The sequence below is a fragment of the Chlorocebus sabaeus genome, chromosome 22 (assembly GCF_047675955.1).
Source record: "Chlorocebus sabaeus isolate Y175 chromosome 22, mChlSab1.0.hap1, whole genome shotgun sequence".
Classification (NCBI taxonomy): Eukaryota; Metazoa; Chordata; class Mammalia; order Primates; family Cercopithecidae; genus Chlorocebus; species Chlorocebus sabaeus.
Window position 1 is genome coordinate 63,477,200 of NC_132925.1, and position 11,168 is coordinate 63,488,367.

The 11,168-nt window shown below is 33.1% G+C and overlaps 1 protein-coding gene across 4 annotated transcripts in view; it reads right to left on the reverse strand.

The window, feature by feature from the left end:
* CNTN6 (contactin 6) overlaps positions 1-8,798 on the reverse strand; it is a 305,105-nt gene extending 296,307 nt beyond the window's left edge. For 2 of the 4 annotated variants that reach the window (XM_073009923.1, XM_007985017.3), the window contains exon 1: positions 8,221-8,798. The gene's annotated coding sequence lies outside the window, so the exon portion shown is untranslated. Of the gene's footprint in view, positions 1-8,211 lie in introns of all 4 variants that reach the window. The other 2 variants (XM_007985018.3, XM_073009924.1) reach the window with 2 other exon arrangements.
* Positions 8,799-11,168: the final 2,370 nt, after the last annotated feature.

An 11,168-nucleotide genomic window follows, 5' to 3' on the forward strand; every position in this document is an offset into this window, starting at 1 on the left:
AACTTAAGGAATTAATAGAGCTGCCACTCCCAAAGAATATATAAACTAATAACATCCACTGGCTTGCTTTTCTAACTAAATTCTAGAACTCCCTAACATAATCTCTCATTGGACTAAACCAAGCACTTTAATTTGTTGCAGTAACCTTTGTGGAGCCAATGGAAAGACATATACAATTGGCATTAACCATTTCTTATTAGATTATATACTTGAGACTTGACAATGTTTCCAGAGAAAAAAATTAGCAAATGTTCCATTGCCTATAACAAAATAACTCCATGAAACCATGAGAGTACCAGATAAAAATAAAATACCAGCAAGTGAGAAAGTTTGATGACTTTCTAAATGATGGAAAGCAGATGGGAACAAGTCTAGTCAACATGAAAGTATAGGGAAGTACACGGCACCATGCAACGTGACGCAGAAGGATTTCTTTTCCACTACAGACACATACAAATGTTATATAAGTATAAAAACCCTTTAAGAAGTACACATAACCGAGGTTAAATGTTAAAGAGGTGGGCCTTCAGAGGCACCAAATGGAGAGAAACTCAGACTGGCATGGAGATTATAAAGTTGGAATAACCTCCCAAAACGGGGGCCTTTGCATGACATAGCTGACCTTATAGAAACTTGGTGATAGGGTAGAAAAAAGAATCCCCAAAAGACAGTCAGAACCCAGAATGTTCTTGGGTTGTAGGGCCCAAATTCATTCTGTCTGTTTGGTAAGATAATTTGAAGCCAAAAAATTCGCATATAAAATAGTCCAGAACCAGAGATACTTGTAGAGCCACTGTAGAAGTAATAGCAATGCAATGCTATGCAAAAGCATACGCAACTCAAATAATGTTTGTCTCCCATAGAAAACAACATCTGTTGAAAGTAAATTTGTCATAAAAAAGTTATGAGCACCAGGAAGAATGAACCACCATGAGGGAAATCCAGCAGACATAAGTAATAAAGAAATTTGTCTCTAAAAATTAAAATAGTAAAACAATCACAATCTAACTTTAAAATAAACTTACTGAAATTTTTTCAACAGCTTAAGAATGGGAGAGAAACTATTAAGAATAAGCAGAATAGCAGGATAATTTTTAAAAGAACAATATAAATTATAGAAATTAAAGCTATTTTTTAAAAATAAAAGTATAAAATACAGATCGGTAGAAATTACACTGACTGCAACACCAGAAAATGAATGAAATGAAAAGAAATCAAAGAAAGAAACCTAGAAATGATGAATTAGCATTCTTGAAGGAGAAAATAAAGGGATTTAAAAGATGCAAGATTGAAATATATAATAGCTGAGAATTTTTCAGAATCAAAGAAAGATTTAGGAGCTTGCAGAGGCCTCACTGAGATACATTTGAAACAACTCCACAACTACTCACATTGTAGTGAACTTGAAGAAATCAATGACAAAGAGAAATTCTTAAAACCTGTCTGAGTGAAAAGATGAATATATCTTCAAAAGTGTGATAATTAGATCATAAACAGTCCCCTCAAGAGCACAATTATATTCCAGAAGATCATGGAACAGAATATGCAAAAATTGTTGAGAGAAAAGTATCATCCACATAGAGTGCTCTGACAAACTACAGTATTATTTTAGAATGTGACTAACGTAAGCTATTTTCAACAAATAATTTTTAAGGGAGTTTAAAACAATTTTTGAATGACCTTAAAATGGTCTTCAGAGTACAAGAAAAGAATCTAGGAGATGCAAATAAATAGCAAGAATATGGTAAATAAAGAACTCAGGAAATCACGTCATAAGTCTAAAAAAACCTTGACAAAAATATTGGGGGCAGTTTAAAAATAAATAGTGCAAATATGAGCACTGGGAGAAATATCTCAGAGTAAATTTCAACAAGTCATTGTCCTGTTTGTGAAGATATACTCTCTTTAGTCTTTCTTTGAAAATATAAAAGTATATTTTATGTTAAAATAGTTATTTACTAAAATATGATAATGGGAGTATATCATTTTTAACTAGTAAAAGAAGAAAAAATGAATAAAGAATATTTGCTCAAACCAATAAAACACTGATTATTGAAAAACACTTTGCTTGAATATAAAATAAGAAATAAGTCCAACTTGATCAACATCATAATAGGTGCAGATCAGTTAAGTACATTTGTTGAAAAATAGGAATTCTGAGACCAGAAATAACAAACATGAAATTGTTGACAGGCAGCACAGACTTGATATTCTTAATGAAAATCTCACTTAATGTGTATACACTTTCTATGCATGTGATAATAGAACATTGTGATAGTGAATATTTTCAGTAAATTAAATATCCCTCAATAAGAGAATAAATAATAAGAGTACAAAATACATAAGGTGAAATATATCCTAGAACTGTATTTATTTATAAGAATGAGTCTAAATAGTCTAATATGGAATGAGTTACACTAGTTAAATAAGTTTGTTTTCAGTATGAAACCATTTCCATAATATTTTAAAATGATATTTTATATATGCTTACATATACAAAAATTATATATAAATATACAATTCATGGTAATGTAGAGTGAGGAATGGACTAGGTAGAGTTACAATGTAGGCCCTTATTATATATTACATTAGTATTTTCGTTTTATGAATAATGAAAATGTTAAATCTCCAATAAAATTTAGCATTTGGTAATTCTGAGGGATGGGAATTGGTAATTATTAAATTTAATCCTTCCTTCAATACTTAAAATTTCCCACTTTACCAAAAAATATACATATATATGTGCATTACTGCCAAAAGAATTCAAAGACTTATGTAACACCTAAAATTGTCTTGTGAAAGTGTGAAAATAGAAAAAACTGCCAATCTTTTAAAAAATGGAGTCAGCAGACATGATGTTGAGTTTATAGATTCTGCAATAGAAGTCAAATATATTATTCAAATACGTAATGATGGCCAGAAGGAAAAAATTACAATAAAATCAACTATAGAAAACATTTCTGTGAAATGAGACAGAAAACGGTGGAAAGGTCTTTTATTTTTTATTTTACTGTCTTCTCTGTAATTTCAAATTTTATTGTTGTTGTTTCCAGGTGCATATATTACTTTATTAGGGCATTATCATAAAAAAAGAACAACAGCAGCAACAACATAAAACAACAGGAAAGAAATGTACAAGTATTTGTGATGTTTTTCTTTGAAGAAAGAAATTCTGGCTTATTTGTTCTCATGCTTTTCTGTTCATTGCTTTTATAATCAGAAAATTAAATATACCCTTTTTCTTGATCAGGCCCAATTGCTCGGTGTATACAGAAATACCGTTTCTATTTTTAATCTAGTTGGATCCAGGGACCAGCATCTCTAGATCTTCTCACCATTTTCCCTGAGCTCTATTTTAATATCCACTTATGATTTACACTCCAAATTTAATTCTCTACTAAATACCCAATACAATTGATTAGATGATAATTGTAATTTTGTTCTTTTCATTGTTTTATATTATTTTTACCCAATTGATCCCAAGGCTCATATATAAATGTTATAATAGTAATAATAATATAACAATAACTAAACAACTGACACATAGAGTGCTTATTAATTGTCAGGCTTTCTTCCAAGATTGTTTACATATTTACCTGCTGAATTCTCTTGATAATACTGCAAAGTCAATACTAATATTATCTCCACTATGAATGGGAAAACTGAGGTATAAAGAGGCTAAGAAACTTGCCTAAGACCACAGAGCTATTCTGTGCTAGATATAGGGAAGGAAAGCTACAGTGCGTGGTGCTTCAGCTCAAGAGCTTGCCTCCTGAATTTTGCTCTCACTATCGTTTTATTGACTTTGAGAAAATGCGATTTGTTTTTTAGTAAGATCATTAGTTTTTTAGAACACTTCATAGGACCCATCATGTTCTTTTATTGCCTCTTTTAAGGATTTGAGATCTAAGGAACATCATTTATTTATTCATTCATTTATTCATTTAATTGTAAATCTAATACATGTAAGTTTTATACTCAGTGTACTTTCAAAAAGAATTTGAGTCTACAGATTTTGATTCATGTTACTATGATGTCAAGTTTCTGTAAATTACCTTAGGACTCATTGCAAAATAGTTAAGTAGGCCACAGACTTCATCAATATAGACTAATAGCGGACATTATCAGAAGGCATGCCCAATGACTCTGTTTTTTCCTCTACTATGTCCTGTGTTATGTCTTTACCATAATAAATGTTTAATACTACAACACACCATGTAGATTAACTCAGTTTTAACTAGAATAGCTCTTTTCAATACGAATACTGACAATAACAACATTCTAATAACATTTTCATTCAAAGAATTCTTCCGAACTGAAAGACTGCTACTTAAGACTCCTTAAATAAAGAGATTTTTTTTTATTTCCTCTATTGTCCCAGAGAAAAAAATAAGGAGAAATATAAAAGGTAGCAGTGGTAGCGGTGGGGATAAAAAACAAAGCAAAAAACCCTCTGTCTTCAATGAAACTGTTAGTGGACACAACCCCAAAACACAACTTGAAGCCCATTTCCATTGTTGCCAAATGCTAAAAAACATGGACTTTTGGGGGACATCAGAGAAAACTGGTAAGTACTTTCTTTTTCTCTTACTTTCAGAGGATATAGATTGCCCAAAAACCTTCCAACTGAGGAAATTACTAGAGTGTTGAGAGAAGGAAACATGTATTTACAAGATCACAATACAGAAGGTTGTGCCTTAATAGGTTTACTATAAGCTATACTATTCATTCAAGTGGCAAACGAGAATAAGTGGCTCTCAAGTAAAGAAGATAACCAATCTGTCAATTGAAATTGAAAAGAAATTTGGATATGAAAGATGTGGAAAGCAGACAAATGAGATACAACATGTACACAACTGGTGATCCTGAAGAAAAGAAAGAAGCAAGATAATCACAATTTGTCCACGCCCAGTTAAGGGACAAAAAAGAAATAGTCCAACAACAAATTCTGAAATAAAAGAATCTTAAATCAATAGGGCAAACCTCAAAAAATGTTAATGAAAATGGAACTAATCCAGGAATATTCTGTAAAAACAAACACACACACACACACACACACACACACACAAAACGAAAGAATCACGTAGGCATTTATCAGAAAAAAAGTAAGTCACGTTCAATGACGGAAATTGCAGACATACCTAAAAATGTTGCAAAACAACTTTCAATACGGAAAGGGTCTCCAAAAATACTTAAACATTTACACATTTCCAAAATAAAAAATTAAGCTTGATCCAAGAAAGATAATGTATCTTGCATGTCTAAGGCAAAAGAAATTCATGTTCAAGTATGCAAACTCACAGAAAATACAGCACCTGTGACTATTTCTTTGGTGGAGAGGTACTACTTAGTGAAATCTAACAACCCAAAAAATAATTAAAAGTAAAGAACGCAGGAATGGTGAATTGGGTAGTAAAAGCCTGTTGGTAAAGAGTAATTCCTTTCAATTTTGAAATACGTTTAGTCTAAGATCAGGAGAATTCAGCCAGAATGTACATACTCTATAATGTAAAATTGATATAGTTTAAATTCAGGTGGTATGGGTAGAGTTGTGACAACAAAGCACCTTTCAAATGCATTTAACTATCATAACAAGGGTTATAAAAGTTTGTTTACTACATAGACGTGCATCCAAAAAAAAACCTTCAAACTATTTCTATGTTCAAAATTTTTGGCTATATGGGTATTATTCTGGACATAATATCTCCCTTGGAAAGAAGTCTATACCTGAAATTCAACAATTTCTTCAATGTTGTTTCAACTTCTCTTTTTTCAGTTTAATTAAAATTTAAAATCAAACTCAATATTTCTGTGGTTTTTTTTTTTTTTTTTTTTGAGACGGAGTTTCACTCTGTCACCCAGGTTGGAGTACAGTGGCGCCATCTCTGCTCACTGCAAGCTCTGCCCCCCGGGTTCAAGCGATTCTCATGCCTCAGCCTCCTGAGTAGCTGTGACTGCAGGCACGTGCCACAACGCCTAGCTAATTTTTGTATTTTTAGTAGAAACGGGGTTTCACCATGTTGGCCAGGATGGTCTCAGTCTCTTGACCTCGTGATCCACCTGCCTCGGCCTCCCAAAGTGCTGGGATTACAGGTGTGAGCCACAGAGCCCAGCCAATATTTCTGTTTTTTTTTTTAAGCGTAGGATAACCTCTCATTCTTACAGAAGACTATCTATTATTGACTATATTATCTAAATATTTCTTATTAATTTTAAAACGGTGTATAATAAGAAACCGTTCTTACAAAAGTATTTATCTCTCACCCTATCTGAATTTAGTTAGGCATCAGGATGTCTCCAATGATAGTTGTCAAATTTTGTGATTGTTATTTACAGGTGATGGGGTTTCCTTTTTGAACTTTTATGTATAGTTTGAGTCATTTTTAATGGGTTGAACTTATACTTCTGTATTTCAATTAATATGCTATTAAAATAAACAGGTAAGTGAATAAATAAGCAAATATTTTGTATTCCTTCTCCTCACATAAAAGAATTTAAAAGGTACAAATTTAATATTATACTACTGAGCATTTTAACTTACTAAAAAAAAAACCACACAACTCAGAAGTATGCAATCAATTTAATATACCACACATTCTTTTCACAACATAATTGATTTTTTTGGGGGGGGTCTAAACTCAGAGAAAATATGTAATCCTTTTCTAAATAAACAAGTGAATTTGTTTTCATTAAGGAAAGTTACATAAAAATTCTAAAAAAATATTCTGGTCCTTCACTACAAATATTCAAAGGAAGTAATACAATGAAGTCGTTTATAAATGATTGACTTTTTTGCTAAGACGTGATAAGTTATGCATTTGTATAACCTCATATAAACCTTTATATAAAAGTTTCCACATTTATATATTTGAAATATTTGAACTGCACAGCCATGATTATTGCTACAAAAAAAAAAAAAAAAGAAAAAGAAACTCCAGTGAAACATCAAAGATGAAATGCTTCTGTATTTCTGATTTTTTACACGAATTGTGTTAGTATTTTTGTATGTTTATGTTTGTTTTGTGAACACGCGTATGTTTACACATGTGTGTGAAGGAGGAGGGAAAAGAGTCTGCTTAAACATCTTCTTTCCTTATAAAATACAATGCACATAAATTGGTGAAACCTTCAACAACAGCAATAAAAAGATGATAAACCCATCTGATAAATGAAAATTGCTCAAAACAAGCAATTCAATATTCAGCATATGCTCCTTCTTTTACAGACATCTTCAGAAAACATTACCACTGTAGATAAAATTATGAATATCTCATTTTCCAAATTGATTCTGTGTGATTCTACTGTTTTGTCTATTTTTTCTCAGTATAACTTCTATTTAGTCATTCTGTGAATGTTTCTCAGAGGACATAGTCAGGATGCTGATTATTTAAACATAAGTAGTTTTCATTTGGAGAAGCAAAAACTATGAATTCCAATTTTTCCCCCAAACCCCAATGTTATAGTAGCCCATTAACATAATGGGTTATACGTGTCTAATCTCAGAGCTCTTAAAAGTTTTGTTCCCAAGTCATCAACTTCTGAAAGTTTTCATAAAGTATTATAAGAACCTTAATACTGACAAGCTTAACTGGTGTAAATGGCAAAGGAAACTCCAGAGGCTATTATCTTGAAGCTGGGTATAAAGCAAAATGCCAGACAAAATTTGGTAAGCTCGTATGACCTCCAGTCTTGCTTTGCTCCCCTTACCAAATCCTCCCCTAGGAAACTTTATAGCCATTCTTTTAAATCATCCGGTGAAAACTGCAAACCCCACCCCTCATCCCTTTGATTGAAAAAAAAAAAAAAAAAAAAAAGGACAAAAAACGTTTAGTGATCACATTTTCCCATCTGCCGTTACAGAAAGGGCGTGTAGCCATCTGAAAGTCCCAGAATTAGCACTGTCATCCCGTCTTGCCCATTAGTTTTACTGCAGCAAAGACTAGTGAAACACCGAAAAATATACCTGTAGTCTTTCTTTCCCTGGTTTGATCCTAACCTCCCGGAATACAGATTCAATACATTTTTCCCACACAAGGAATAAATGCATTTTAAACATCAACATCATAGAAACACAGCATCAATAAAGCAGTGACTTCTCCCCCAACCCCAGCTTTTACCTGTTATGCTAATACAAAGACATTGAAAGGAAGAAAAGCTGCAGCTTGCCCAGCAATATTCTCATTGCAGCAGACAGCACAATTTTGTACTTACAGATCTTACCAGGGAAATGTCTCGGGATCTTTACAATTTTTCTGCAGAACTCTGTTTCAAGCTCTCAGCCAGGCATGCTGTGCATCCAGGCAGAACCAAGCCGTATGGAATGTCTATGCAGCTGGGAGATAATGGGACTCTTTTTCCCAGCTGGGACTGCAAGCCTTTTATCCACTGAGTATTGCGTGGCTCTTCTCTGGTCTTAAGCATGAAATACGCTCCTCTCCTGCTGCATTCCTGTCGGAGCCTAGACAATCAGTTCTTGAGGCACATGTGCAAAGCTCTCGTTTGGAATATTCAGAAGGAAAATTCTTTCTACATTGAAAGCCAGCTCTATCTTCATCAACCTTCACAGAATCAGACAGAGCTGAGAGCAGCTGCCATTCCAGTGGCATGAAAGATTAAATTCACCCTCCTCTTTCTTTGACTGGAGATAGTCACTCCTGCCGGGTCATCAGAAAATCTCTCTTATTGAAAACTGGGTCAGACTAACTACTTACTAGGTTTCCAACAGGATAGGAAGTAATTTTTTTCTTCCTCTGGTTTCACTGCATTGTCATTTGCAAGCAAAGATTAAGCTGGTCAAGGGTCTGCACTGATTTAGACAGTATTCAAATGTAAGCTTTTTGAAGCATGCCAGTAACTCCTTCTATTAGTGAAGGTGAAGAGAAAAGGGAAATAAAATCAAATGATTGTATGCACTATCACTAAAACCTTTCTAAGTTGTATTTTTCAAATGTGTGTATGAGGCTTCTCAAAGACAGGTAAAGAAAGTGAAGTTAAACAAGTCCAAAAGAGTATTGCTGCTTTCCAAGTAACATATTTGTAATTCCAGAGGCAGAGAACAAGTGTCTGTGTGTTTGCATAGGAGTTCTGAAAGAAGAAAAATAGGTTTTGTGTCTCACCCTGGGCTCTCCAACGAAACTTTTTAATGTGTTTTGGTCTTGTCATTGGGTTTTGAAGGGACGAACTGCTTGAAAGATGAAAACTAAGGAATACGAATTATACATGCATGCACACAGAGACTGTAATTCATACAAACATAGCTATAGCATGAGAAAAGAATGATAGTTTGGACTTATTTTCATGTTGGCATACAAAGAAATTATAATCTTAGCATCTTAAAGTAAGTGGATACTGAGAAAATGAAATCCCCAAATCAAATGGAAATAAGTCAGAAGATATTTCGTGGCCTCAATTTGCATTCACCTGATGAACAAGAAGGTTTCAATGACTATATTTTATGACTATGTCCTATGGATTCTTCACAGGGTCTAACCAACACTATAAGAAGCTTTAGAAAGGAGATGATGCTTCCTAACACAAGGTAAACTCAAAATGGGCTACCCTATTGTTTCTCCCAATTCATAGGAAGGCAAACTAGACTAATAATTTTATAGAGAGAATATCTGATTTTATTGAACCTCTTCTAAAAAAAATTAGAAGTATTTCTTGCTCTCTAGGAATAAAAATATATTTTACTTGTAAAAATTCCAAGGTGACTTTTTCTGCAGAGTTTTAAGAAAAATAATCATTACGTAGTAGGCTTTTTTTGTGTGTGGAAAGAAATTCATTCAAATGTAAAGAATATACCTTCACTCAAATCTCCAACACTCTGCCTCATATTCAAGGACAGCTGATTGCTTTGCTTTCTATTTTACCCAAAAAGGAATAAGAACCAGAAGAAAACTTCAGTAAGCTCCTATCATTGCATGCAGTCACATACCTGCCTCTGTGACCACAGACTCTTCCTTCATCTTGATACTTAGGGTGAACCGTGCTTCCTCCTTAGACCAAGTCATCCACTGTGCTTTAGATAGTCTTCTACACAAGGGACCATTTTACCCACTTGTTTCTCTCTGTGGAATCATCAATTCTCCCTACCTTCTGTAGCATTATAGCATAGAGATTTGCTGCTAGTTGGCCCATTTTAAAAATCAGCACCCCTTTAACATCACATCTTCCTCTGTCTACTACTGTATTTCCTTGCTTCTCTTTATAGCAAAACACTTTGAAGGAATTCTCTGTATTTATTGTCTCCATTCATCTTTTCTCTTTTTATCTTGAATCCAGTTTGATTAGTCTTTTGTCCCAACTGTTCCATATAAATTTTTCTTGTCATAGTCAATATTAAATTATGTATAAAATAATGCAATAGTCAACTTAGTCCTAATTTTACTTGATATGTCACTCACATGTAATGCAGTTTACCAAGTACTACTCCTCCTTCAAGCACTGCTTTTGCTTAATTTCTTAAATTTTCTTCTAGTTTACTATCTGCTCCTTCTCAGATCCCTGTGCCGATATCGTCTCATTTTATTAATCTTTAAACACTAGGGGATGAGGTGTGGGTACCAAGGATATATAACAAAGTCTATACACTAAAGGCTACACAGAATTACTAAGGAAAATTAATTAAGACCTAAATAAGTAAAGAAGTATGCCACGTTCATGGATCAAAAACACTCAATATTTTTAAGAAGGCAATTATCTCCCAATAGGATTTTAGCTTTAAAATAATCTCAGTCAAAATATCAGTAGGTTTTCTTGTAGCATCATCGAATGAGGTTAAAACTTATGTGGCAATAAAATTAACGAAGAAAGTAAAATCAAATGATAAAGAAAAAAATTGGCAGACATATCCTGTGATTTTTACAATTTACTATTAATAATAGTGATAAAGACAGTGTGATGTTGGCAGGATAGGTCAACAAAACATAATTAAGTCTTCAAAAACAAATTGGCACATATACAATGTATTTCAGACAAAGGTATCAGGTAACTCAATGGATATTGTGCTAATGGATATGTGCTAATTTTAGGTCAATGGATTTTAGACAAAGGTATCAGGTAATTCAATGATAAAGGCATAATAATTTTAAAAAATGGTGCTTGAACAAATGAATATTCATTTGTAAAAAAGTTAACCTTAATGCTTACCTCATACCACACACAAA